The sequence below is a fragment of the Oryctolagus cuniculus genome, chromosome X (genome assembly GCF_964237555.1).
Source record: "Oryctolagus cuniculus chromosome X, mOryCun1.1, whole genome shotgun sequence".
NCBI classification, from domain to species: Eukaryota; Metazoa; Chordata; class Mammalia; order Lagomorpha; family Leporidae; genus Oryctolagus; species Oryctolagus cuniculus.
This window is the reverse complement of record NC_091453.1, coordinates 109,308,472-109,336,277: the sequence shown is the minus strand read 5'-3', so window position 1 is coordinate 109,336,277 and position 27,806 is coordinate 109,308,472.

Genomic DNA, 27,806 nt, shown 5'->3' with positions numbered 1-27,806 from the left:
TAAAGATTTCAACAGTTTGCACCCCCATAGAAACACAAAGTGAAATATATTGTTTGAGTACTCGTTATAGCATTAAATCTCAATGCACAGCACATTAAGGACAGAGATCCTACATGAGGAGTAAGTGCACAGTGACTCCTGTTGTTGACTTTACCAATTGACACTCCTGTCTATGGCATCAGTAATCTCCCTATGCTCCAGTCATGAGTTTCCAAGGCTATGGAAGCCCTCTGAGTTCTCCGATTCTTATCTTGTTTAGACAAGGTCATAGTCAAAGTGGAGGTTCTCTCCTCCCTTGAGAGAAAGGTACCTCCTTCTTTGAAGACCTGTTCTTTCCACTGAGATCTCACTCACAGAGATCTTTTGCCAGAGTGTCTTGGCTTTCCATGCCTGAAATACTCTCATGGGCTTTTCAGCCAGATCCGAATGCCTTTAGGGCTGATTCTGAGGCCAGAGTGCTATTTAGGACATCTGCCATTCTATGAGTCTGCTGAGTATCTCACTTCCCATGTTGGATCACTCTCCCCTTTATTCCATCGGTTAGTGTTAGCAGGTACTAGACTTGTTTATGTGCTCCCTTTGACTCTTAGTCCTTTCATTATGATCAATTGTGAACTGAAATTGATCACTTGGAATAGTGAGATGGCATTGGTACATGCCACCTTGATGGGATTACATTGGAGTCCCCTGGTATGTTTCTAACTCTACCATTTGGGGCAAGACAACTTGAGCATGTCCCAAATTATATATCTCTTCCCTCTCTTATTCCCACTCTTATGTTTAACAGGGATCACATTTCAGTTAAATTTCAACACTTAAGAATAACTGTGTATTAATTACGGAATTAAACCAGTCATGTTAAGTAGAACAGACAAAAAAACTACTAAGAGGGATAATGTATTAAGTTGTTCATTAACAGTCAGGGCTATGCTGATCAAGTCACCGTTTCCCATAGTGTCCATTCCACTTCAACAGGTTTCCTTTTTGGTGTTCAGTCAGTTGTCACCGATCAGGGAGAACATATGGTATTTGTCCCTTTGGGACTGGCTTATTTCACTCAGCATGATGTGTTCCAGATTCCTCCATTTTGTTGCAAATGACTGGATTTCGTTGTTTCTTACTGCGGTATAGTATTCTAAAGAGTACATATCCCATAATTTCTTTATCCCGTCTACCGTTGATGGGCATTTAGGTTGGTTCCAGGTCTTAGCTATTGTGAATTGAGCTGCAATAAACATTAGGGTGCAGATCTCTTTTTTGTTTGCCAAGTTAAATTCCTTTGGGTAAATTCCAAGGAGTGGGATGGCTGGGTCATGTGTTAGGGTTATATTCAGGTTTCTGAGGAATCTCCAGACTGACTTCCATAGTGGCTTAACCAATTTGCATTCCCACCAACAGTGGGTTAGTGTCCCTTTTTCCCCACATCCTCGCCAGCATCTGTTGTTGGTAGATTTCTGAATGTGAGCCATTCTAACCGGGGTGAGGTGAAACCTCATTGTGGTTTTGATTTGCATTTCCCTGATTGCTAATGACCTTGAACATTTTTTCATGTGCCTGTTGGCCATTTGGATTTCCTCTTTTGAAAAATGTCTATTGAGGTCCTTGGCCCATCTCTTAAGTGGGTTGTTGGTTTTGTTTTTGTGGAGTTTCTTGATCTCTTTGTAGATTCTGGTTATTAACCCTTTATCTGTTGCATAGTTTGCAAATATTTTTTCCCATTCTGTCGGTTGTCTCTTCACTCTCCTGACTGTTTCTTTTGCAGTACAGAAACTTCTCAATTTGATGCAATCCCAATAATTAATTTTGGCTTTGACTGCCTGTGCCTCCCGGGTCTTTTCCAGAAACTCTTTGCCTGTGCCAATATCTTGAAGGGTTTCTCCAATGTTCTCTAGTAGCTTGATGGTGTCAGGTCGTAGATTTAGGTCTTTAATCCATGTTGAGTGGATTTTTGTGTAAGGCGTAAGGTAGGGGTCTTGCTTCATGATTCTGCACGTGGAAATCCAGTTTCCCCAGCACCATTTATTAAATAGACTGTTGTTACTCCAGGGATTGGTTTTGGATCCTTGATCAAATATAAGTTGGCTGTAGATGTTTGGATTGATTTCTGGTGTTTCTATTCTGTTCCATTGGTCTATCCATCTGTTTCTGTACCAGTACCATGCTGTTTTGATTACAACTGCCCTGTAGTATGTCCTGAAATTTGGTATTGTGATGCCTCCGGCTTTGTTTTTGTTGTACAAGATTGCTTTAGCTATTCGAGGTCTCTTGTGCCTCCATATAAATTTCAGTACCAATTTTTCCAGATCTGAGAAGAAGGTCTTCGGTATCTTGATTGGTATTGCATTGAATCTATAAATTGCTTTTGGGAGAATGGACATTTTGATTATATTGATTCTTCCAATCCATGAGCATGGAAGATTTTTCCATTTCTTGGTATCCTCTTCTACTTCTTTCTTTAAGGTTTTGTAATTTTCATCGTAGAGATCTTTAACGTCCTTGGTTAAGTTTATTCCAAGGTATTTGATTGTTTTTGTAGCTATTGTGAATGGGATTGATCTTAGAAGTTCTTCCTCAGCCATGGCATTTCTGTGTATACAAAGGCTGTTGATTTTTGTGCATTGATTTTATACCCTGCTACTTTGCCAAAATCTTCTATGAGTTCCAATAGTCTCTTTGTAGAGTTCTTTGGGTCCCCTAAATAAAGAATCATGTCATCTGCAAAGAGGGATAGTTTGAGTTCTTCCTTCCCAATTTGTATCCCTTTAATTTCTTTTTCTTGCCTAATAGCTCTGGCTAGAACTTCCAGAACTATTTTGAATAGCAGTGGTGAGAGTGGACATCCCTGTCTGGTCCCAGATCTCAGTGGAAATGCTTCCAACTTTTCCCCATTCAATAGGATGTTGGCTGTGGGTTTTTCATAAATTGCTTTGATTGTATTGAGGAATGTTCCTTCCAAACCCAGTTTGCTTCGAGTTTTCATCATGAACGGGTGTTGTATTTTATCAAATGCTTTCTCGGCATCTATTGAGATAATCATATGGTTTTTCTTCTGCAGTCTGTTAATGTGGTGTATCACATTGATTGTCTTGCCCACATTAAACCATCCCTGCATACCAGGGATAAATCCCACTTGGTCTGGGTGGATGATCTTTCTGATGTGTTGTTGCATTCTATTGGCGAGAATTTTATTGAGGATTTTTGCATCTATGTTCATCAGGGATATTGGTCTGTAATTCTCTTTCAGTGCTGCATCTTTTTCCGGCTTAGGAATTAAGGTGATGCTGGCTTCATAGAAAGAATTTGGGAGGATTCCCTCTTCTTCGATTGTTCTGAATAGTTTGAGAAGAATTGGAGTTAGTTCTTCTTTTTTTTTTTTTTTTTTGACAGGCAGAGTGGACAGTGAGAGAGAGAGACAGAGAGAGAAAGGTCTTCCTTTTGCCGCTGGTTCACCCTCCAATGGCCGCCGCTGCAGCCGGCGCACCGCGCTGATCCTGGCAGGAGCCAGGAGCCAGGTGCTTTTCCTGGTCTCCCATGGGGTGCAGGGCCCAAGCACCTGGGCCATCCTCCACTGCACTCCCTGGCCATAGCAGAGAGCTGGCCTGGAAGAGGGGCAACCGGGACAGAATCCGGCGCCCCGACCGGGACTAGAACCCGGTGTGCCGGCGCCGCAAGGTGGAGGATTAGCCTATTGAGCCACGGCGCCGGCTGGAGTTAGTTCTTCTTTAAATGTCTGGTAGAATTCAGCAGTGAATCCATCTGGTCCTGGGCTTTTCTTTGTTGGGAGGGCCTTTATTACTGTTTCAATTTCTGTCTCAGTTATGGGTCTGTTTAGGTTTTCGATGTCTTCCTGGTTCAATTTAGGTATGTTGCATGTGTCCAGGAATCTATCCATTTCTGATAGGTTTCGCTGTTTGCTGGCATACAAGTCCTTGTAGTAATTTCTGATGATTCTTTTTATTTCTGTGGTGTCTGTTGTTACGTTTCCTTTTTCATCTCTGATTTTATTGATTTGGGTCTTTTCTCTTCTTTTTTCAGTTAGTTGGGCCAATGGAGTGTCAATTTTATTTATTTTTTCAAAAAACCAGCTCCTCGTTTGGCTGATTTTTTGGAATGTTTGTCTTGATTCAATCCTGTTGATTTCTTCTCTGATTTTAATTATTTCTTTTCTCCTACTAGATTTGGGTCTGGTTTGATGTAGGTTTTCTAGATCCTTGAGGTGATTTGAAAGCTCATCTATTTTGTGCCTTTCCAATTTCTTGATGTAGGCACCTATTGATATAAACTTCCCTCTTAACACTGCTTTTGCTGCGTCCCATAAGTTTTGGTATGTTGTGCTGTTATCCTCATTTACTTCCAGAAAGTTTTTGATTTCTCTTTTGATTTCTTCTATGACCCGTTGTTCATTCAGGAGCATGTTGTTCAATCTCCATGTGTTTGCATATGCTCTAGGGATTCCTGAGTTGCTAATTTCCAACTTCATTCCTTTATGGTCTGAGAAGCTGCATGGTATGATTCTAATTCTTTTGAATTTGCTGAGACTTGCTTTATGGCCTAGTATGTGGTCAATCCTAGAGAAGGTTCCATGTACCGCTGAGAAGAATGTAAAATCTTTAGCTGTAGGATTGAAAGTTCTGTATATATCTGTTAGATCCATTTGGGCTATAGTGTTGTTTAAATCTACTGTATCCTTGTTGATCTTCTGTCCTATTGATCTGTCTATTTCTGAGAGTGGAGTATTGAAGTCCCCCAGTACTACTGTATTGGGGTCTAAGTCTCCCTTTAAGTCCGTTAACAAATCTTTTAGATAAACCGGTGCCCTGTAGTTAGGTGTATATACATTGATAATTGTTATATCTTCCTGTTGAATTGATCCCTTAATCATTATGTAGTGTCCCTCTTTGTCTCTCTTAACGGTTTTTGTGGTAAAGTTTATGGTGTCTGATATTAAGATGGCTACACCCGCTCTTTTTTCATTTCTGTTGGCATGGTATATCTTTTTCCAGCCTTTCACTTTCAGTCTGTATGGATCTTTGTTGGAAAGATGTGTTTCTTGTAAGCAGCAAATAGATGGGTTTTGTTCCTTAACCCAATCAGCCAATCGGTGTCTTTTAACTGGACAGTTCAGGCCATTCACGTTCAATGTGACTAATGATAAGTGGTAACTTTGCCCTGCCATTTGCCAAAGATAAGTTCTAATATATGCTTTGAATTCCCTGTGATCTTTTGCTGTGAGCTTTCCTTCCGTGGTTTCCTTCCTTTACCTTCTTTCATATTGATGACCGTGTTTCTTTGTTTCTGTGTGTAACACATCTTTAAGCATCTTTTGCAGGGCTGGACGAGTGGCAACAAATTCTTTCAATTTCTGTTTGTTATGAAAAGTCTTTATTTCTCCTTCATTCACAAATGATAGCTTTGCAGGATATAATATTCTGGGCTGGCAGTTGTTCTCTCTTAGTACCTGGGCTATATCTCGCCATTCCTCCTAGCTTGTAGAGTTTCTGATGAGAAGTCAGCTGTGAGTCTGATTGGAGATCCTCTGAGAGTAATCTGACGTTTCTCTCTTGTACATTTTAGGATCTTTTCTTTATGTTTCACTGTGGAGAGTTTAATTACAGCGTGTCATGGTGAGGATCTCTTTTGGTCGTGTTTATTAGGGGTTCTGTGATCTTCCTGTACTAGTATTTCTCTGTCCTTCTTCAAACCTGGGAAATTTTCTGCTAATATCTCACTAAAAAGGCCTTCTAATCCTTTCTCCCTCTCCCTGCCTTCAGGAACTCCTAGAACCCGAATGTTGGGTTTTTTAATAGTATCCTGAAGATTCCCGACAATATGTTTTAGATTTCTAATTTCCTCTTCTTTTCTTTGGTCTGACTGTATCCTTTCCTGTTCTCTGTCTTCTAAGTCCGATATTCTCTCTTCTGCTTCACCCATTCTGTTTGTAAGGCTCTCTATTGTGTTTTTCATTTGATCTATTGAATTCTTCACTTCAGTCACTATCCCAGTTTCCTGTTGTACTAGTTGTTTCGTTTCATTTTGATTCCTCCTTAATATTTCATTTTCACGAGAGAGATTTTCTATCTTGTCCATTAAGGATTTCTGTAGTTCAAGAATTTGTTTTTGAGAACTTCTTAATGTTCTTATCAATTTTTTGAGATCTGCTTCTTGCATTTCTTCTACGTCATCATCTTCATAATCTTGAATTGGGGTGTCTTTTTCATTTGAGGGCTTCATGGTGACTTCCTTGTTTTTATTACCTTGGTTTTTGCGTTTGTTATTTGGCATATTGGAGATATTTGGTTTCTTCACTGTGGTGCTTTTTCTTGTTATACTATGACTCTAGATTAAGTGGACTATCTGTTTTTGATGGCTTGAGATGGGTGTGGCCTGAGAGCTCTGTTTGGTGTGCCAAAGGTGACACTCCCAGGTTAGGCGTGGTAAACCTCTCTCTCTCTCTCTCTCTCTCTCTCTTTTTTTTTTGATTCAAAAAGGAAGTTATTCTGCACAGCTGAACGAAGTTGGAGGTAGTTAGCAGGCAAATGATATACCCACAGGAGCCAGAGATCGGAAGCTCTTTCCCAAGGACCACACAGGGAATCTGTTCGGCCCTCAGAGTGGGCTCAAATTCTCCTTCAGTCTCCCACTGGGTTGCCAAAGTTACGGAATTGTAGCGTCTCTGGAGAGTGCTCACGTGAATTCTGTGAGTTCTCTCCCCCACCGTCTCTTTTTTCACAGTCTCAGTTCAGTAGCACCACAAATTTACTAGGTCCTAATCTCCTGTTAATTCGCCCCGCCCAGAGTCAGGTTTTTCTGCTAGGCTCAGGGCTGGTGCAGACCTGAGGTCGCTCTGCTTATGACGTATGTCCAAGATGGCGCCTGCTCTTTGTCTTGCTCGCCCTTGAGAGGTGAGCGGAGAGAGAGACCCGTGTCCGTACCAGTCACCTTTTTTTTTTCCTCTCTCTCTCTTCCAGTTAGCTTGGTGAAGTTCCCCCCCACCCGGGGGTCGTTCCCTCTAGTCTCCTCTCTCCGCTTGCCTGCCAGTGTCTCGGGCTATTGAGGTTCGGCTCACCTCGTGTTCCAGCGCTGGTGTGTTGAGTCTGCCGCTGGTGTCCCGAACTGTGGGCTCCCACGCTCTCCATGCAGGTCCGCTCCCCTTCCAGCGCTGATGTGTGGACTCGGAGCCCTGGACATCCCAAGTCTCCCCGCTGTTGTCTGTGTGGCATGCACTCCCCTGCGAGCACTGGCACGCAGACCCTGCAGCTTGCGCAGCTCGGTCCCGCGGCTCGGCTTCCGCGGCTCAGTCCCGCGGCTCGGCTTCCGCGCGGTGGGTGACCTTGTTCTCCCAGTAGTTCCTCCGATTCACGGCCACTGGATCCAGAAGAGTTTCCTCTGCAATATTTTCCTGGTTCTTTTTTCTGAGGCTACCGTAACTCCCCTTTTATTAAACTAAATTTTCCCGGACTATCGGTGCACGCCCTCACTATTCTGCCATCTTGGCTCCGCCCCTATCAAGAATAATTGTATGTTAATTAAAGAGTTCAATCAATGGTATTAAGTAGAACAAAAAATAGTAAAAGGGATAAAATAGTAAGTTGTTTCTCCACAGTCAGAGAAGGACTGATCAAGTCATTGTTTCTCATGGTGTCCATTTCACTTCCACAGGTTTCCTTTTAGGTGTTTGGTTAGTTGTCACTGATCAGAGAGAACATATGATATTTGTCCCTTTAGGACTGGCTTAATTCACTCAGCATAATGTTTTCCAGATTACTCCATTTTGTTGCAAATGACCGGATTTCATTGTTTTTGATTGCTGTATAGTATTCTATAGAGTACATATCCCATAATTTCTTTATCCAGTCTACTGTTGATGGACATTTAGGTTGATTCCAGGTCTTAGCTATTGTGAATTGAGTGCAATACACACTGAGGTGCAGACAGCTCTTTTATTTGCCAATTTAATTTCCTTTGGGTAAATTCCAAGGAGTGGGATGGCTGGGTCATGTGTTAGGGTTATATTCAGGTTTTTTTTTTTTTTTTTGACAGGCAGAGTGGACAGTGAGAGAGAGAGACAGAGAGAGAAAGGTCTTCCTTTGCCGCTGGTTCACCCTCCAATGGCCGCCGCTGCAGCCGGCGCACCGCGCTGATCCTGGCAGGAGCCAGGAGCCAGGTGCTTTTCCTGGTCTCCCATGGGGTGCAGGGCCCAAGCACCTGGGCCATCCTCCACTGCACTCCCTGGCCATAGCAGAGAGCTGGCCTGGAAGAGGGGCAACCGGGACAGAATCCGGCGCCCCAACCGGGACTAGAACCCGGTTTGCCGGCGCCGCAAGGTGGAGGATTAGCCTATTGAGCCACGGCGCCGGCCTATATTCAGGTTTCTGAGGAATCTCCAAACTGACTTCCATAGTGACTTTCCCAGTTTGCATTCCCACCAACAGTGGATTCGTGTCCCTTTTCCCCCACATCCTCACTAGCATCTGTTGTTGGTAGATTTCTGTATGTGAGCCATTCTAACTGGGGTGAGGTGAAACCTCATTGGGGTTTTGATTTGCATTTCCCTGATTGCTAGTGATCCTGAACAGTTTTTCATGTGCCTGTTGGCCACTTGGATTTCCTCTTCTGAAAAATGTCTATTTTGGTTCTTGGCCCATCTCTTAAGTGGGTTGTTTGTTTTGTTGTTATGGAGTTTCTTGATCTCTTTGTAGATTCTGGTTATTAACTCTTTATCTGTTGCATAGTTTGCAAATGTTTTTTCCCATTCTGTCGGTTGCCTCTTCACTTTCCTGACTGTTTCTTTTGAAGTACAGAAACTTCTCAATTTGATGTAATCCCAAATGTTAATTTTGGCTTTGACTGCCTGTGCCTCCAGGGTCTTTTCCAAGAAGTCTTTGCCTGTGCCTATATCTTGCAGGGTTTCTCCAATGTTCTCTAATAATTTGATGGTGTGGGGTCATAAATTTAGGTCTTTAATCCATGTTGAGTGGATTTTTTGTGTAAGGTGTAAGGTAGGGGTCTCGCTTCATGTTTCTGTATGTGGAAAACCAGTTTTCCCAGCAGAATTTGTTGAATTGACTATCCTTGCTCCAGGAATTGGTTTTAGATCCTTGATCAAATATAAATTGGCTATAGATGTTTGTATTGGTTTCTGGTGTTTCTATTCTGTTCTGTGGGGGTTTTAATATGTCATAGAACCACTTATGAGTGGTAAATTAGAAAGTGGATATGTAACTAAAGCAACAAGTCAATTCAATGGCAAAGCAACTTCAGCCAAATTAACATGAAATAAACCAAGAAAATGGTGGATTTACTGAAATCTCACTCTTTGTTCAAGTTTTTCGACATCTTCAACTGACATAAGATTAATATGTTCTGATGGTGCCATCTCAATGTGGTTTCAAACAAGAATTTAAAGTGTAATGGCCACATTTATTATATAAAAGGATTTCATAAAGACAACAGTTACCAGAAATTGTGAAGAAGGACAAAGCAAATTTAAAATTAATTTATTAATATTAATTGTATATATTTATAGGCTAAAGTATGATTATCAACAGTGTATACAGTGTATATTAAGATAATCGAAAATGAATCTTGATGTGAATGGAAGGGGAGAGGGAGTGGGAAAGGGGAGGGTTGTGGGTGGGAGGGACGGTATGGGGGGGGAAGCCATTGTAACCCATGAGTCATACTTTGGAAATTTATATTCATTAAATAAAAGATAAAAAAAAACAGTGTATACAGTGTATACAGATCAAAACTGGGAAATCAACATTTCCTTTTCTTTGACACTAATTTATGATTGGAGGTTTAGTCATATTTTCCTTTATCTGTTCATACAATATGTACTATATTGTTGTGAACCTTAGTTTCCCCTTCATGCTCCATAACACTAGGAGCTTATTAATTCAATCTAAATCTGATTTGGTAGCCATTACCAAACTCTCTCTTTTCCCTGTCACCACTCCCAGTAGTCACTTTCTGTGCTAAGATTTAATTTTTTATAGCTTCCACATATGAGGGAGAACTTGCAATATCTGTCTTTCTGTATCTGGATTATTTCATTCAAAATTTTATCCTCCAGTTCCATCCATGTTGCTATAAATGACAGAATTTCATTATTTTCTTGACTCAATAGTATTCTATTGAGTATATATGGTACATTTTGTTCATCCATTCATATGATAATGTACACCTTGGTTGATTCCATATCCTGGCTACCATGGGCAGTGTTGCAATGATTTCATGCCTTTTTAATATATACCCAGTGGTGGAATTGCTGGAGCAGATGACAGTTCTAGTTCTAGGTTTTAGAGAAATCTCCACACTGTTTTCCACAGTGCTGCGCTAATTTACATCTTCAGCAACACTGTGTAGGAGTTCCCTTTTTTCCACATCCTCACCAGCATTTGTTATTCCATGTCCTTTTGATAATAGCCATTGACAGGGGTGAGATGGTATCAGGTTATTTTTCATTTGCATTTCCCTCATGGCTAGTGATGTTGAGAATTTTTTCATAGGTTTGTTGGCAAATTTTGAATAACTATTTTCAGTAGTGTTTTAAAAGAGCACTTTAAGTTATGCATGATTTTGGTAAGGAGTGAAATATATGACTAATTGAAGTCTGTTTTGGCTTTAGGATTTCTGTATTTTGGGGCGAGCATCAGTCTCTTCACACTGTATAGTTACCTCACTGATGTATGTAATTGGGTTATTCTCATACCCTGAAGATAGAATGTTGAAACACATGGAATAAAAGCCAACTGGATCAAAGCCTAAATTCTGGTGCAGCAGAATCTTGAGAAAGGGTGTTCCCTCACCTGAAATGGGAATATTGCCTCGACTCCCACAGGACTGTTGCAATAATTACATCAGATAATTTCTATAAAGAGTGCAGCATAGAACTTGGCACATTTATAGCCACCCAAGGGACTTTAGTTCCCTTTTTGCTTTCATTCCCCATGTACACTTTTCCCTCAGCTTGGATTTCATCCTTGCAAACATGTGCCAAAATGTCATTTCATCCTGTCTTTCTTTTTGAGGTTATCATGTTACCAGAAACAATACAATCTGAAGTTTTAGAGTTGAGTAACAACTAAAGAAAGTTTGACTATGTAAGTCATTAAAATTTGTTCCTGATGGTAGGCGGGAAAGGCACATAAAGAGATGAAAATTACTCACTGACTTAGGGCGTGGGGACAGCAACAGAGGGGTGCACCTCATTCATAACAGAAGTATTTTGCAGTTGGTGACACCCCCACAAATGACTAATCTCCAAGAAGAAATTTGATTCCTTCAACTGTGAGGAAAAAAAGTTTAATACAAGCAGCTGTGGTAATAAATCTTCCTATCAGTTGTGGTTATATGGCTGGAAAATCTTGAGTTAACTGAGCTGGTGAATCATGCACATTTATTTCTACTTGTTTAAATATCTTTTCCTTTATTTACACAGAGGTGACTTGTAATAAGGCTGCCATGAAAGGTTGGTGCCAAAAAGAAATAAAAATATTCATTTTCTAGCATACATAATAATAATGTAGATGCCAGTTCATGACATGCAGTTTTTCTTTGCCTGTACAAATATTAAAATGATATTTCTTCTTGTACTGTCCAAAATTCTGTTACCTTGTTCCAAGTCACAGACAAATAAAATGAGGAGATGTCCTTTCAGAATATATTGAGAGTCTTTTAAAATATTGGTGTTTGCCAAAATACAGTCTACTTACAGACCAAAACATTTAAGTAGCATTAAAAGAAGCCACAATTCAAATATAAGATGGAGCTTTGAAAATATGGATAATCTTGTGGTTATTTAAGAATTGATAACCTCTTAGTTCAAGCAAAGTTTCCACTCGGGGGACTTATGGTATGTCACTACTTTGCAATTAAGTATCCTGACACAAACAGGGATTGAGAAAACAATGGAGAAGGAGGGGGAGACATCTGTTAAATTTAGTTAATTAAAATGAAATTTATTTTCCTTCTAATTTAGCCAATGAGAATATCAACAAATATCCCTTATAGCGATGATTCTGATCAGTACACACAGTGGTGGTGTGAAGCCAGGGCTAATATTCCTCAAAGAGAGACTTTCTTCTGTCTGGGCAGTTCAGCAGCCATTCCCTGTTTTCTCCTGGAAAGTGAAATGTTCAAGTGATGCTATGAAGAATTAATATTGAGGAATTTGGAAGATCAAGATGTATACCATAGCATGAGAGTGTAATAAGTCTTGTTTGCTGCGGCCTCTGAATGTTATCTTATGTTGCTGAGTCAGGTTCTCTACCAAGTATTTAGTTTAGTTCTTTCCTTTTTTTTTTGATGGGGGTAGACTTTACACCCAATACAACAGAAGTAAGGTTGAATGTATGCTTTGGGTACTGTGAACTCCTGACTTTTGAGACAAATCTGGGTCATCCCGATTTTCTCTGATTCTCTACCTTGTACAGAGGAGACTCTTAAAAGGTATTTGCTCACACGAGATTTTATAACACTTTGACTAAATGGACTCTTCCATTCAGGTATTTTTAATGTTACATTTCATGATCTTATCTGTTTTTGAACATCTGATTCGATGACTACTTTTCTTGAAATTTCAGGAGTTCGGTTTCTTCGAAGGAAAAATGTGTTGACTGGTAGAGAAGTGCTCTGCTGAAAGACAACAGAGGAGGAGGACTTCCAGTCAGATAGTCACTTCACAGTGGCCTTTTGTGGCTCACTTATTCTATCTGCCCATAGAGCATTAGTGGCAAGGTTTTCCCTTTCTTTCTGGATCTATTTTAGGGATTTCATCACCCCGTATGCTAATATATGCTAAACCTTCACACGAATCCAGAACATACTAAGAAGAATAAGATGGTGAACATTTGTGGGAGTGTACAAATTGGGAGCAATTGCAGTGCCATCAAGGAAATATTTCACAGAGGACATGGTTGATACTTCCCTAATGAAGATTACAGAACTGGCATAGAGGCAAGCTATAGTAGGAATGGAAGGCTTCAGCTGTCCAGGCATCTGACAGAAGTCTCATTCTGCTAAAAGCAAGGCATCTGATAAATTTGGGATTTGCCTTGCTGACAATTTCATTTCTCAGAAGGTTAAAGATGCATTGAGGGGACTTAATTGTGATGGAATGGACTGGAATCTTGGGAGAAAATAACCATATAATCTCAGAATTCATAATAGAAAGAGATTCTACGGCCAATATTTCTAAATGGAAGCTGGCTGTGAAGCCATAGACTTTTTTCCCTCTAAATCTATTAGTTTTAAATTTCTTAAAGTCTATGATGATAGTTTTACCAGAACAACATAGTCTCAGGAATTTGAAAATGAAAATAGATCTTTTTCAGTTCAAGAGCTTAGCCTGGAGTATGCAAACATCCCAGACTCAACTCTCCTGGGTGTACACAGTACTTACATAGCAATCTCATATGTCTCAATTGACAGCAGCTTTCTCGCCTTGTAATCAGAGTATACTAGACCCATCCTCAGCATGCTGACCTGTGTGACTCATCTGAAAGTTTATTGGGTATATACTTACCTATCCCATGATATTTTTCTCAGAGCTTTTGCTGTGTATATGGGACGATCTAATCTAGCCTTTGTGTGAATGCAAAATCATTCACTCATTTATTCATTCAACAAATATCAATGGAGTTTTTATCATGTGTCTGGCTCTGTTCTAGTTGCTGAGGATACAACAATGAAGCTGAGAGACAAGATTTTCCCTTTTATTTAACTTACATTTTAATAGGGTGAGACAGAATAACAAGTAACAAAATAATTTCATATAATAAGCACTGTTATAAAGAAAACGTAACAAAATTATATGAAAGTGAGTGATGGAACAATATCTTTATTTACACATGTGTGGTTTCAGGAGAATTGAGAACAGAATGATACAAAAAAGCAGCCATGTTAAAAGCTAGGGGAAGACAGAGCCAAGCAGAGGAAAGAGCAAGTGCTCAGATCCTAAGGCAAGAACAGATTCATAGACGCATAGATAGGAAGTAACTATGACTGTAGCACAATTCTGGTGTGTCCAGAACTTTCCTGGTTTCAGTATTAAAAGCCTCATATCTAGAAAACCTCTCAACCCATGTGTCAGATTTTGAATTATCATGGAAGCTCACTGATAACATTAACATCACAGCTGGAATATTTTTCTCCATGTTATGCATTTTGTGCTCCTTCCCTTTAATCTCAACCACAAACCCAGAACCACTCCGAAGATGGAGTGTGGCAGTGTGCCTCTTCTAAGCCATCTAGGGTACCCAGCTATTTTTAGTAGTAGTACATTGAACAGAGAAGTAAGGCTCCTAATACTGACTTTTTTCCACACAAACTACTCTTAAACCACTGCGTCAACTTCCTGTAACGCTACAGTTGATTTCCTTTTAACCTAAAAGCCGAGCTTTAGCATTTGCCAAGCGATGCTCTGTCTTATTCCGATTGACTCAAGAGTTTCAGTCCACTGAGGCCTTTCTGAATATTAATTTTGGTACCTGAGACTTCACCTATCACTCCTTGCTTTCCTTGTGTACCACAAATTTGACAGATTAGCTTTTATGCTTTTTATTAGTTATCTGATAAAAAAAAACAGAGCCCTGGGTATGTCATTAGAAACATTCTGCCAATGCACCATTGATCCGCTAATCAATGTGTTAGGAGAAATTTGTTTGAGCAGACACTAAATCTTAAAATTCCAAACTAACTGGATAACTTATGACTTGGGATATGACAAGTAATCATGTGGCTAAACTATTGTTCCCAGATACAGTTCTTCATTTTGCTCTTGCAGATAATGGATAATAAGAATGGAAATGTGACTGAAACAGGTGGAGAACAGGCAAATCTGAGAGGGAAACTATAGTAGTATAATATTCTTTTTTTTTTTTTAAAGATTTATTTATTTTTTTACTTGAAAGTCAGAGTTACACAGACGAGAGGTAGAAGAGAGAGAGAGAGAGAGAGAGAGGTCTTTCATCCGATGGTTCACTCCCCATTTGGCCACAACGGCCGGAACTATGCCAATCCAAAGCCAGGAGCCAGGAGCTTCTTCCGGGTCTCCCATTCAGGTGCAGGGGCCCAAGGACTTGGGCCATCCTCTACTGCTGTCCCAGGCCAAAGCAGAGAGCTGGATGGCAAGTGGAGCAGCTGAGTCTTGAACAGGTGTCCCTATGGGATGCCGGTGCTTCAGGCCAGGGCATTAACCTGCTGTGCCACAGAGCTGGCCCCAAGTATAATACTCTCAACCATTGATTTCATAAGGTATAAGACAAAGTTTTTGCCTTGCGGCGCCAGCATACCAGGTTCTAGTCCCAGTCGGGGCGCCAGATTCTGTCCCGGTTGCCTCTCTTCCAGGCCAGCTCTCTGCTGTGGCCCGGGAGTGCAGTGGAGGATGGCCCAAGTGCTTGGGCCTTGCACCCCATGGGAGACCAGAATAAGTACCTGGCTCCTGCCTTCGGATCAGTGCAGTGCACCGGCCGCAGAGCGCCAGCCGCGGCAGCCATTGGAGGGTGAACCAACGGCAAAGGAAGACCTTTCTCTCTGTCTCTCTCTCTCACTGTCCACTCTGCCTGTCAAAAAAAAAAAAAAAGACAAAGTTTTACAAAACTATATTTGCAGCAATAATGATACACACTGACATTTTTTTCTTCCTCCTTTTTTTGTTTGTTTTTTAAAATTTTCATTCTCACATATATGGCATTTGTCTTTCTGGGCCCAGCTCATTTCACTCAACAAGATGTCCTCCAGTTGTGTCCATTTGGCTGCAAATGGTAGAATATCATTCTTTTTTATAGCTGAATAATATTCCATTGTATACAGACCACATTTTCTCTATCCATTATCTGATGGTGGACACCTTGGTTGATTCCAACTTTTAGCTATTGTGAACAGTGCTGCTATAAACATGATGGTGCAGTTATATCTTCGATACATTGTTTCCAAGTTTTTTGGGTATATACCCAGTAGTGGGATTGCTAACTCATATGGCATGTCTATTTCTAGTTTTTAAAGAAATCTCCACACTGACTGTTTTCCACAGTGGCTGCACTAAATTAGATTTCCACCAACAGTGTATAAGCGTTCCCCTTTGTCCACATCCTCGCCAGCATTTGTTATTCTCTGTGTTTTGGATTTCAGCTGTTCTGAAGGGGTGAGGTGATATCACATTGTGGTTTTGATTTGCATTTCCATGGTGCCCAGTGATATGGAGCATTTTTTAATATATTTGTTAGCTATTTGTATTCCTCCTTTTTTAAAAGATTTATTTTATTTATTTGAATGACAGAGTTACAGAGAGAAGTAGAGACAGAGAGAGAGAGAGAGGTCTTCCATCTGCTGGCTCACTCCCCAGATGGCTGCAATGGCCGGAGCTGTGCCGATCTGAAACCAGGAGCTAGAAGTTTCTTCCGGGTCTCCCACATGGGTGCAGGGGCCCAAGGACTTGGGCCATCTTCGCAGAGAGCTGGATCGGAAGAGGAGCAGCTGGGACTAGAACCGGCACCCATATTGTATGCCGGCGCTTCAGGCCAGGGCTTTACCCCACTGCACCACAGTGCCGGCCCCTGTATTCCTCCTTTTGCGGACTGTCTATAGAAGTCCTTTGTCCATTTATCAGCTGGATTGCTTGTGTTTTTGTTGTTGAGTTTTTATCATAGTTGATATATTTGTGTTATTAATCCTTTGTCAGGCGATTTGCAAGTGTTTTTTCCCATTTTGTTGGATGTCTCTTCAATCTACGTATCATTTTGATTGATGTGTAAAAGCTTTTGAGCTATAGGAAAATCTTCACACATGTAAGCACATACTTTTAGAAACAACTGAAACTAAAAGCAGTGCCCATAAGGTAACCCAGTGTCTCACGCAGTAGTTTAAACCCTGTGACACAACTCCAGCCCCCACATATGTATATTTCATCCAGGAGTCTGAGTATGTTTTGTCTCCATCCTTACTTGTCTACGTCAAGTTCTTTTTTTTTTTTTTTTTTTTTTGACAGGCAGAGTGGACAGTGAGAGAGAGAGACAGAGAGAAAGGTCTTCCTTTGCCGTTGGTTCACCCTCCAATGGCCGCCGCGGCCGGCGCGCTGCGGCCGGCGCACCGCACTGATCCGATGGCAGGAGCCAGGAGCCAGGTGCTTTTCCTGGTCTCCCATGAGGTGCAGGGCCCAAGCACCTGGGCCATCCTCCACTGCACTCCCAGGCCACAGCAGAGAGCTGGCCTGGAAGAGGGGCAACCGGGACAGAATCCGGCGCCCCAACCGGGACTAGAACCCGGTGTGCCGGCGCCGCTAGGCGGAGGATTAGCCTAGTGAGCCACGGCGCCGGCCCCGTCAAGTTCTTTTTTTTTTTTTTTTTAACTTTTATTTAATGAATATACGTTTCCAAAGTACGAATAATGGATTACTATGGCTTCCCCCCCATACCGTCCCTCCCACCCACAACCCTCCCCTTTCCCACTCCCTCTCCCCTTCCATTCACATCAAGATTCATTTTCGATTATCTTAATATACAGAAGATCAGCTTAGTATACATTAAGTAAGGATTTCAACAGTTTGCTCCCACACAGAAACATAAAGTGAAAAATAATAGATGATTTTTTTTTAATGATGATGAAATCAGATCAGACCTATTGTCATGTTTAATCCCAGTGAGAGTCAAGTTGGGAGTTGATAGTTTCTTTTCTTTTCTTTTCTTTTTTTTTTTTTTTTTTTTACAGAGGATCAGTTTAGTATGCATTAAGTAAAGATTTCAACAGTTTGCACCCCCATAGAAACACAGAGTGAAATATATTATTTGAGTACTCGTTATAGCATTAAATCTCAATGCACAGCACATTAAGGACAGAGATCCTACATGAGGAGTAAGTGCACAGTGACTCCTGTTGTTGACTTTACCAATTGACACTCCTGTCTATGGCATCAGTAATCTCCCTATGCTCCAGTCATGAGTTTCCAAGGCTATGGAAGCCCCTTGAGTTCTCCGACTCTTATCTTGTTTAGACAAGGTCATAGTCAAAGTGGAGGTTCTCTCCTCCCTTCAGAGAAAGGTACCTCCTTCTTTGAAGACCTGTTCTTTCCACTGAGATCTCACTCACAGAGTGTCTTGGCTTTCCATGCCTGAAATAATCCTTCACACTATAGGTTGGGATTTCTTTAACTCCCCTTTTATGGTAGCTTCCTTTCTAGGATTATTTCTTCTACTAAGTTTTTTTTTTTTGTAATTAGGAATATTTTTTACTTTTAAGGCCATAGTTTTTTTTTTCAGAAAAATATTTTGTGAAGGAAATTGTTCATAATATAATACTAATACTCATATATTTTTCATTTTACTTAGTATAATACATGTGGATTTTTTGGGTACAGTGTGACATTTCAATATGTATATACGATGTGTAATGATCTGATCAGTAGTTATCCATCATCTCAGACATTTATCATTTCTTTCTGTTGTGAACATTAAAAGTTCTCTGTATTAACTATTTTAAGGTATACAAATAATTGTTGTGAACCATAGTTATCCTACTGTGCCTTAGAACATTAAAAGTTGTATTTCCTATCTTACTGCAGGTCTTTGTTGCAGCTACTGAACTCTACATTTCAAGTACAAAACCAGCTATAGTGATTATGTTAATGAATGGGCATGGCCATACTATAATAAAATGTTATCTACAAAAACATGTTTTTGGCTGGATTTGCCAATTGCTGATCTAGAAGGGATGTTAATTAACCGCAAAATCATCTCTTTCAGCCTGAATACCACCTTGCATTTATATTTTGCCATATACTGGTTGCAGACCACTCATGCTCTAAAGGTCACTGTGAAGAGTGGTTCCTAAACATCCATAGGTCTTGTGCCTTAAACAGCATTCCCTTGTGATCCTGCGTGCACTCTGAAACCTTCCTAGAACTAAGGGCTGGAAAATTCTCTTGATTCTACAGTCCCTAGTCTCAGAATCCTCTGTTAGGCTTGCCTTTAAAGCATCCTGCCAGTTTTTGTATCCACCGACCCGGGAGTGAAATGTCTGCCAACTTAATTATGAGGTGCTTAGTAATTAACAGGAATTAGCATTCACCATGTCAAAAGTTCAGGTTTCCTTTAGTGTAACTAACTCATACCCAGACATACTGAGAGCCATTCGCTGAAACAATTTAATTTCCTTTTATAACCGAGGTTTTGAGCATGCCTGGCTGACTAAAGCCATGGGCACATGGGAGGAGCAGATGCCTAAGAGATAACACTCGGGCAAGGGGGAATCTCCACAAGGCAATGAATCCAATTGTCCATTCTATCCAAGAAGAAAAGGAAATCTGGTAAGCATGTTCATTTCTCTTGTAAAACCCATTTTTCCCATTTGACTTAAGAATGAGTTCTGGGCTTCAAAATTATAGAAAATTCTTATCTTACCCCCAAATTTTAGATTAACTGAAAAATGGAACTCTACGTCTATGTATTCTCAAAATTTTATTTCAAAATAAATGTAGTCTAAAAGCACCAAGGCCAAATATCTTGTTCTGACATTGCAAGACATTTGGGATTTTAGTTTTTAGTTTTCTCAGCTAGAAAACAAATGAATCTTAGTAGAATATTGTTATTTTAAATCAATATTTTTTTCCAACTGAAAGCAACACTATGGAGGCCAAAGGAAAGTATAGGCAATGGAACAAAACCCAAACAGAATCTCACTGTTTGACTAGGACCATAAACAATATTGGGGCTCTTTCACTATTGTTATGCCTACTTTCACAGTCATTATGCCACATTATAGAAAATGTTGTGACCTGCTTTCACATCCACATATTTTCCCATGGCACTAGAAAATTGTTAATGACTCCTAGCTTCAGATATATTTGGTTTCCTGTGGTCAACATAAAGACTTTCAGAACTTGGGATAAATAATATTTTTAAGTAATAAGCAGCTCAAAATAAAGCTTTTAAAGGAAACTAAATGTACCAAATGTACAAGTAAAATATTATAGACTTAGAAGCAGTTATTATAATCCTTTTTTCGTCTTTTTGTTCCTTTATTCAGTTACAGTCCAAAGAAAAGTCTAGAATCATGAACTGAAGGGCCAATTTTTCTACTTCTTTCTTTCCTATGAGAAGCATGTTTTCTGCAAGGTAAAAAGTCAGTTTTCATGATAAATTACTGGAGAAGAAAAATATAAAGCTTAAAAAACCTAGATTCACTGAATTAAGCAATTTAGAGTATACATTTCTACCATCTGGTACGTTAATGAAACAACACTGGTGCCATGTGGAAAAGAACAAAAATGGCTGCCTTGGTTTTCTTTCTTTTTTTATAGAAAGCTTTTATTTAATAAATATAGATTTATAAGTACAACTTTTGTATTATAGTGGTTCTTCCCCCCCATACCCGCCCTCTCACCCCCAAACCATCCCACCTCCCTTTTTTTTTTTTTACAGAAGATCAGTTTAGTATGCATTAAGTAAAGATTTCAACAGTTTGCACCCCCATAGAAACACAAAGTGAAATATATTGTTTGAGTGCTCGTTATAGCATTAAATCTCAATGTACAGCACATTAGGGGCAGAGATCCTACATGAGGAGTAAGTGCACAGTGACTCCTGTTGTTGACTTTACCAATTGACACTCCTGTCTATGGCATCAGTAATCTCCCTATGCTCCAGTCATGAGTTTCCAAGGCTATGGAAGCCCTCTGAGTTCTCCGACTCTTATCTTGTTTAGACAAGGTCATAGTCAAAGTGGAGGTTCTCTCCTCCCTTCAGAGAAAGGTACCTCCTTCTTTGAAGACCTGTTCTTTCCACTGAGATCTCACTCACAGAGATCTTTTTGCCAGAGTGTCTTGGCTTTCCATGCCTGAAATACTCTCATGGGCTTTTCAGCCAGATCCGAATGCCTTTAGGGCTGATTCTGAGGCCAGAGTGCTATTTAGGACATCTGCCATTCTATGAGTCTGCTGAGTATCTCGCTTCCCATGTTGGCTCACTCTCCCCTTAATTTATTCTATCAGTTAGTGTTAGCAGGTACTAGACTTGTTTATGTGCTCCCTTTGACTCTTAGTCCTTTCATTATAATCAATTGTGAACTGAAATTGATCACTTGGACTAGTGAGATGGCATTGGTACATGCCACCTTGACCATCCCACCTCCTAATCCCTCTCCCATCCCATTCTTCATTAAGATTCATTTTTGGCCGGTGCCGCGGCTCAATGGGCTAATCCTCTGCCTGCGGTGCTGGCACACCAGGTTCTAGTCCCAGTTGGGGCGCCGGATTCTGTCCTGGTCACTCCTCTTCCTGTCCAGCTCTCTGCCGTGGCCCAGGAGTGCAGTGGAGGATGGCTCAAGTCCTTGGGCCCAGCACCCGCATGGGAGACCAGAAGAAGCATCTGGCTCCTGGCTTTGGATCAGCGCAGTGTGCCGGCCGCAGTGGCCATTGGAGGGTGAATCAACGGAAAAAGGAAGACCTTTCTCTCTCTCTCTCTCACTGTCCAGTCTGCCTGTCAAAAAAAAAAAGATTCATTTTTAATTATCTTTATATACAGAAAATCAACTCTATATTAAGTAAAGATTTCAACAGTTTGCACCCACACAGAAACACAAAGTATAAAGTACTGTTTGAGTACTAGTTATACTGTTAATTTACATAGTATAACACATTAAGAACAGAGGTCCTACATGAGGAGCAAGTGCACAGTGACTCCTGTTGTTGATTTAACAATTGACACTCTTATTTATGACGTCAGTAATCACCCAAGGCTCTTGTCATGAGCTGAAAAATGGTTGCCTTGGAAGATGAGTTATGGCAGGTTTTACATGTTGAGAAAATAGTTTTGAGAGCTGAATAAAGCCATGTTGGAAATGTGGGCTTTGGCTTGATATTCAATGAATACATACTATACACAAGAAATTGGCTCTAGGAAAGTGACATCTCAGGAAACTAAGACATTGGTATTATCTGTAGGAATTTACAGCTGGGAGGGGATGGTAAGGATGATAGTTGGATACAAGTGGTTCTAAGGTGAGGCACAAAGGTTTAAGTGTTATAGTAGCAACAGAAATTTCTTTCTTCTATTGACCTCTCAATGGATTTTCTTATTGGCATCTCAATGGGTCAGCCCATCCAAGGAAGGAGTTCTTGGTCTGAGCAGTATCCCATGTCAACACTGTCAGCTTTTTCATTCCAATTTGGAGACCTGTAGTGAATTCCAAATGGGCATCTCCTTTCACTTAATTTGGAGATGTATATTCCCAGAACATATTCCATAAAAAAAGAAAGAAAAAGTAAAAAGCAAAATACGAAAGAGCCAGGGATTCAGGTGGAGCTAGGGAACTCAGTTTCTAAGGTTCTAAACTACCAAGAGAAATCATTTCAGACCTCCTAGGATTTGGTCCCAGGGAAGCAATTTTAAGGCCCTTAACATGAAAGAACTAAGAAATATTTACAAGAACATTCCCAAGAGAAATTTATTTCTGAACTATTATCATTAAAGTTTCATTCCTCCATAAATTAAGTCTCTAGACCTTTGGAAACATACAAGATTCTACTGCCTTCCTGGCAAATTTTGACCCTGAATGGCCTGGGAAAATAACTCGTGCATCTAAGCAATGCGATGGTCGGGATGAAAGGCAAGCAAATGTGCTACAGTCAGATGACTTTAGATAGCTGGATGGTTAGTAAGGTGGATTTAGTTGGGAGTCAGCATCTCCATCTTGCATAGCTTCACTCCTCAGGTCGGGCTCCTGATCCCTGACTTATATCCTCATGGCTTCCTCTGCATTTCAGTTGCTCACTTGTGTGTCTCCCCACCGGGTCTAACTACGCAGGGAGAGGCAGTACATTCCCCTTGCTTACCATAGTGTCTGGCCCTGATCCTGGAGCGTCACTGCGCGTTCAGTATGTGTCAGATGAGTGAATGAACTCTAGGGTGACTTGTGGTGGACCGTCGCTCAGTGGAGTGCCCTTGGGTGAAGGCAACAGGGAGAGCGTCCTGCCAACGCTCAGCCAGTCTCTCCGAGTGGCACAGTGGCTTCTGCTGCACCAGTGTCCAAGGACTTTGTCCTACGTCAGCCCAGGATACTCCAGAATGGGGCTGAGGAAGCCAACTTGACATCCTGGTGCCACGTTGGTACCCAAATGAGGGCCTTAGAGCCCATCCGATGCGGTGCCCACATTCTGAAGGCGGGGAGACGACTGCATAAGGGAAAGCGCTGGTTCCCTGGCACAGGTGAACAGCAGGGACTTCCACACTCCTCTCCAGACATCCTGCTCAGTGCCCTTTCCTCTGCAGAGTCACCTCCTAAGGGCGCAGGAACTCAACAGGCCAGTGTCTCAGTGACAACTCATGAAGGAAGTACCTGTGGCTTTGGCAAGTCTCCTCCCCCATTATGAACCTCAACTTCCCCTTTCAGTCGACCACCCTGGGGACATTCGGCTTGCCTGAGAAACACTTTCAGGCACATGAAGTGCCTTGCAGAGCGCCAGGAACGTGGCTGGCTCCGAACCCTCAACTCAGCTCCCCTCCCAAGCCCCTGAGGCCACTCAGGACAAGCAGAGGGGAAGAGAGCAACCTGAGTCACTGGCAAGGATCAACTCTGCGCGGGGGCTGCTCTGACCCACGTGATCCCCCAGGAAGTGAATGCGGAGCTCAGGCCCGCGTCCGTGTCCACGTCCGTGTGGCCTTGCTCTAGACACACTCTCCTCCCTGCTCCCCCTAGCCATTTGCCAAGGAAACTGAGCCTTCAAACACAGACTTTCCCATTTTCCTAGTGAAATGAATGAAAGAACCTTTTGGGGAATAAAGTGATTTTTTTCGAGCTCCACTTGTTTACTTTTCCAGAAACTCCCAAGATGGCTTACATGTTAGCTGTTAATCACACCATCTGTTCAAACAGTACCTCAGCAAACGATGCGATTCATACTTTTCTTCTAAAACAATCTTTTTAAGGAGAATGTTTATGTCTCTGTTACACTTCATTTGGCAATGGAGCATGAGATGAGCTATTTTAACTTTGCTATCATCGTAAACACATACTGAGTTTCCTATTTCTTAACTGTGTAGAACACAGGACATCTTCTCTGCATTTATTCCTTTTGATCTAGGCTTGGGGTGGGGGTGGCTGTTTAATCACAGGTTTTATTTTCTAATAGGAAACTAGATGAAGATAAGAAATTCCAGGCAATATTTCCTCTGACTTTTTGAATTTTGTGACAATGTGTAGGTTCCCGCTTTGTGAGCTAATTCATGACAAGCAAAGGTAGAGAGAATATATGGCTGGTTGGGAAAGGGCAGCTGTGTTCAGAGACATTGCTGTTCAATCTAATATTTTCACTGAGGAGGCGAAGTCACTGGTTTAGACTCTGATGAAAATGAATCTGGATGCCCCCAAGCAAGCCCAAGGAAATAACTTGGGCAATACCAGGCCTGGAGGCAAACCAAAAGGATTCCTGGGATTTTTCAGAAGAGGGTTAAAGGAGTAAAATAGCTTCTTGTTGAAAGTGATGCTAGGCCGGTGTCGTGGCTCAACAGGCTAATCCTCTGCCTTGCGGCGCCGGCACACTGGGTTCTATTCGCGGTCGGGGCGCCGGATTCTGTCCCGGTTGCCCCTCTTCCAGGCCAGCTCTCTGCTCTGGCCAGGGAGTGCAGTGGAGGATGTCCCAAGTCCTTGGGCCCTGCACCAGCATGGGAGACCAGGAGAAGCACCTGGCTCCTGCCTTCGGATCAGTGCAGTGCGCCGGCCGCAGTGCGCCGGCCGTGGCAGCCATTGGAGGGTGAACTAACGGCAAAAGGAAGACCTTTCTCTCTGTCTCTCTCTCTCACTGTCCACTCTGCCTGTCAAAAAAAAAAAAAAAAAAACAGAAAAAGAAAAAAGAAGGTGATGCTGTAGGTCTATGACAGTCTGTGTGAGCATCTGGAGATGTTCAGAGTAGCAACAGTGTACCCTAATGTTGGTCCAGATGGAAGCCACTCTCCCCAGATTTCCACGACTTAGACACAGTGAAAGTACTGCATTGAGCAGTTACATACAAAATAAGTATGTGGAAGACAAGCACATACACTTGTATGCAGAGATAGTGATAAAGTGGAAACTACTTCTCCAGGCCCAGAGATTAAAGGTGGTTGAAGAAAGCTATTAGGAAAAATATTTTTACTGAATGTCAGGGTTGTTTACACTAGCTGAAAACCTTATACATTTAGCAGACACATCAATCTCATTCACATAGTTGGAAATTGAAGAGGTGTTTATTATGGGATATTAATATGTTTGTATAGTTGTATCAGCAAGATTCACAACAGACACATGAGCCGCTTTCATATCTTGGATGGTCTTAAATGCTACATTAAGAAGGTGAGTTTTTTATCTCTATATTACTGGACATCACTGCGGGACTGGCATGTTCTGACATGTCTCAAAAAGATGGATGACACCGTAGTGTGAAGTCTTACTTGGAGTATGTTGCTAGGCAGAACAAGTTTGAAGTTATTGCAGTGATCAAAACAAGAAATGATTTGGCTCAGAGACAAAGGAGATGCAATGGGATGACAGTCCACAGATAGATGGGATTTATTATAGACATAGAAAGGGAAATCTTGGAAGATGATTGGAAGTGTGGTGAGGGAGCAGGAGGATTAGAGGATGGCTCCCAGGTGGAGAGTGGCATAATTTGATGACATCAGGAAATTGGAGGAATAGATTTTGGGAGAAGGTGGAGCTTTTTGAAACTGTTCAAGCTATGTTGTGAGGATCCCCGATAGACATATGGGCATTTTGGATGAATACATGTGACTGCAGTTTAGAAGAGATATCTGAGCTGTAAATAGAACTTTGGTTATATTTAATGTAAATAATGTTTCCATGAAGCTTATGAATTTGATTTTGTTGTGAGCAATATCTTTTGTTTAGGTTTCCTCCAGAAGCATATTTCACCCTTGGAAAATTAAATCAATTATAAAGCAATAATCACCAAGGATGCAATGTATAATAATAAATTGGTATGTAGACAGCAAAAGAATGAATAGTAGCAGTAGTGTTTAAAGTTTGGTTAATATCTATGTTCCATACATGCACAGGGAGGAATTATTAGTTAGACATGAGGAGTATGCTAGTACTGTGGAGCATGAATTAATTATTTTCAATGGAATGTGGAAAACTAGCAGGGGACACATATTAGTTAGAATCACTTAAAAAAGAGAGAGAGACAGAAAACCTAGGATAATTGCTTCATAAACAAGACGGGTGTTGTTTTTTATTTGTTTGTTTGTTTGTTTTTTGTATGTCACATACAGATAACTGAAGATGGAAGATAAGAACAGCTATAGATGTTCCGTGATATTCATGCAGACTCATTCCTTCCAGCTAACAATTCTGCCCTAATTTTCATATAGCAAGAAGCTGGTTTAGGGACTAATGCTGGGGCTTAGTAGGTTAAGCCTCCCTCTGCGGCACTGGCATCCAATTTGGGTGCCAGTTCAAGTCCTGGTTACTCCACTTCTGCTCCAGTTCCCTGTTAATTAGACCTGGGAAAGCAGTGGAAGACGGCCCAAGGTTCTTGGGCCCTTGTACCCACATAGGAGACCCAGAAAAAGCTTCTACCTCCTGGATTCAAATCAGCAGTTGCAGCCATTTGAAGAGTGAACCAGTGGATGGAAGACCTTCCTGTGTCTCCTTCTTTCTGTCTGTAACTCTGCCTCTCACATAAAAAAGAAAGCTGTTAGGGTTCCAAATTACATTGCTTTTTCATGGTTAGCATAGGGGAATTGTAAAATAAAGGGAGGGATAATTTAACCTTTTTAGAACATGCCAGAAATTTCTTATGTCTTGACTTAATATTTCACAGATAAGAATTTAGTCACCAAGACACATCTAGCTTCAAGAGAGGCTGAAAAAATATAGTCTTTTAGCTAAATGCATTGCAAGATAAATCATTGAACACCTTGGAAGAGAGGACATGAGGCAATGATCACATGAGTCAATATGATCATAAACTCCCCCTATGATGAAAACAGAGGAGATATACCATACCAAAGTGGGTATAAACCTGGGCTCTTGTACCATACACGTGCACTGACCCACAGCTGCCTGACCTTATCCATCACATGCCTCTAAAATATGCAATGAAGAAGCAGATAGTCCACTAAGCAGTATGTCAAAGATAAAAGGCATCAGAAGGGAACACCAAAAAATAGTTCCACAAATACCTAAAACTAAATGTAGGAATATGAGAAACATGGAAAAAGAAGACAATATGACTCCCCCAAAGATATTGGATATTAGAAAGTGAAGATGAAGAGATTGATGAGATGCATGAAAAAGAATTCAAAAGGATGATCATAGGATTAGTGAAGAGCAGTGAGAAACAAACTCATCAGATAAAAAATCCATACATGACATGGATGAAAAATTTTCATGTGAGGTAGAGATATTGAAGAGAAATCAAGTTGAATTATTAAAAATGAACAATTCTATATGTCAAATAAAATACAGTGGGAGCCCTTAACAGCAGACAATAGTGAGGCAGAAGAAAAAATTTGAGATAGAAGACAAATATTTGAAAATATTTCTGTCAAATTAAAAAAAAAAGAAAATTAGAAAAACAAAAAACAGTGTTTGAGATTTATGGGATACTATCAAACAATCCAACATGATTTTTTTTGACAGGCAGAGTGGACAGTGAGAGAGAGAGACAGAGAGAAAGGTCTTCCTTTGCCGTTGGTTCACCCTCCAATGGCCACCGCGGCTGGCGCTCTGCGGCCGGTGCACCGCGCTGATCCAATGGCAGGAGCCAGGTACTTATTCTGGTCTCCCATGGGGTGCAGGGCCCAAGCACTTGG